Below are 2511 nucleotides of genomic sequence, written 5' to 3'. Positions count from 1 at the left end.
CACGCGGAATGAGCGATTATACAAATTACTGTGTTGAGGGGCATAGTCCGGAAGAGCCAACCATTGTTCAAAACCTTGTTACTTCCTCCTTTCTCTCTTATTTCTACGCCACAAAAAGCACAAATCGACACTAACAGTAGACCTCAAATCAGCGAAGACTATTTGGTTCCTAAATCAACGTAAGTTTTATTTTAAATTTGCTATAATTATAAATGATTGACCATTACATTTGTAAGGTTTTGGAAATGGTTTTCCAAAAGGATTGTAGGCCTACATTAGAAAAAAAAAAACCAATTATATATTTTCTGTTCAGGACACCGGCCCGATATCTATACGTTACTGCCACGCCCATACTATATTCATGGACTTATTAATAAGAAGGACCATCGACTCTTACTTTTTACGAATCGGAATGTTAAAGTATCGGTTCATATACGTGAACAGCAGGGATAGCTGTCGTTAAATAAGTGGAAGAGGGTAGTGGTGGCTCCAGCGAGGTGGGTGTGCAGTGCGGTCCCGACAGGGAGAGGTCATCAATCCTCGGGGCTCAACACAATTCTTCGACAGACTGAACTTATTAGGATAGGAGACATTTTCTTTAAATAAACTTCAAATCTCTAAAATGTCGAAGCTTCCAGGAGCCTCGCCCCTGACCAGTGACCAGCTCCTCCAATGGCTTCTCTGGTCGTCCCCTGGCCCCGGTCAATTACACTCTCATTGTTGTCATCGTACTCCCGTCTGTCATTTCCTGACGCCATTGGGAGAGGGGGAAGATTTCTGTGCGTGGTTTAAATTCGGAGTGGCTGATCAAATGGATTGAATTATTGTTAGTCTGTTAATACAGGATCCATATTTTCGATCGACAATAAGGTTAAATCATAAATTATATGTTAATATAGCTTTAATGAATCTCTATACTACACCTTATTCGCAGCGATCTCATTTATCTAGACGTCACAACTGTATACGAAAGTAACGAAGCATTCTGATGAACATGAAGTATTTACTTGAGGAACAGTGAGTACGCTTCTGTATTATGATAATTTAATAAATTAAGATAAACAAACGAGAGAATAATTTCAAAAGGATGACAATTTACGTTGAATAATGGCTGTGATAGAGATGGTGCTGATGATGACGATGATAATGATGACGACGATGATGATGTTGAAAATGATAATTAACATTCATTGGAAACCTGGTTCATTTTAACTTAATTTTAAGGTATAAAAAATGTCATGTGGAAGCAAACAAACAATTCATTGATAAACATTGCTTGATTGTTATGTCACAGAAACAAATTAGTACAGGCTATAAAGAGAAAGGACTGGCCAGCAGTAAGAAACATCCTGGAAAATGAACCGTACCTTAATGAAACTTTTGATGAGGTAAGTACTCAGTTGCTACTAAATTTATGATCCACTCCAGATGTGATTTTTAGTAAATTATTCATAAAATATTATATACTATTACCTCGGGCTAACGAATCTCACAAATATATTCCCATAATATGTTTTGCTTTTTATTAAAAAAAAAATATTTAAAAAATCACACACACATCACTGCAACTAAGAATGAGGTAATTAGTCAGTTGCTACTTAATTTAGGAGCCAAATTCTTTAAAAAATATTGGAAAATTATTTTATTCTTTATACTGTTCAACTCGCCCTAACGAAGTCAAAAAAATATTTTCCCACAATATGTTAAGTGTATCTTTATGAAGAGCAATCTCATATATTTAAAATGCACCATGCTGAATTAAACCACATTGTCATTCTTGGTACAAACCGTGTAACCAATATTTATTTTATTTCTGTTAACAGTAAATAAATAACTACGTAAAAAAGAATAATTAAATAAATAAGCAACACATAAATAAGGAAATAAATAAATAAAAGATGCAAGTGGATTAACGCAGGTGGTCGAGGGCAGTTTTAAAAGAATATAGGCCTATTTAAAGTGTCATCTAATAGTGTATAGGTTAATTTCAAATAGCTCTGATTAACAATAAACTAAAGTACGTGTGACAGTCAGTTATTTAAACATAACCTGTTTTAAAATATATAAGCTCGTTTTAAGTATTCTTCTTAATCTAATGTAGGTCAATTTCAATTCAACAAATCAATTAATGGAAATTATTATAATTTAACTCGCCCTTACGAAGCTAGCAAATAGTTTCCTACAATAGCAGGGGCGCCGCAAGCTACAGCCATAATATCGTCGCTGGTTTGAACGGTACGCTCGCCTATGTTTATGGTGGTAGAACAAGGATAAGGACTATCTGAGACAACTATACACGTGTATACACGTGTATAGTTGTCTCAGGGACTATAAACCGTATGGCCCAGTGTATACAATGGATCTTATGCACTGTAAAGAACCCAGTACATCCTCCGAGACGAGTAGGGGTAACCCCGGTGTATTGGAACAGACAGCCCATGTGGTGGATGACGAGAATTGCTGGTACCGGGTTACCGGGTAGCACAGACGAAGGGACTCTTAGGGGCGAAG

General features: G+C 36.2%; 1 long non-coding RNA gene across 1 annotated transcript; it reads left to right on the top strand.

Moving 5' to 3' along the window:
• Positions 1–38: 38 nt before the first annotated feature.
• Positions 39–1537, top strand: LOC117118326. The gene is made up of 3 exons (XR_004447031.1): positions 39–179; positions 935–1017; positions 1295–1537. It is a non-coding gene; the product is annotated as an uncharacterized LOC117118326 (long non-coding RNA).
• The last annotated feature ends 974 nt before the right edge of the window (positions 1538–2511 follow it).

Source organism: Anneissia japonica, unplaced genomic scaffold (genome assembly GCF_011630105.1).
Source record: "Anneissia japonica isolate Jap-2015-1 unplaced genomic scaffold, ASM1163010v1 scaffold98147_len6811_cov112, whole genome shotgun sequence".
Taxonomy (NCBI): domain Eukaryota; kingdom Metazoa; phylum Echinodermata; class Crinoidea; order Comatulida; family Comatulidae; genus Anneissia; species Anneissia japonica.
Note: the sequence above shows the minus strand (reverse complement) of the source record. Positions and strands in the feature narration are given on the sequence as shown.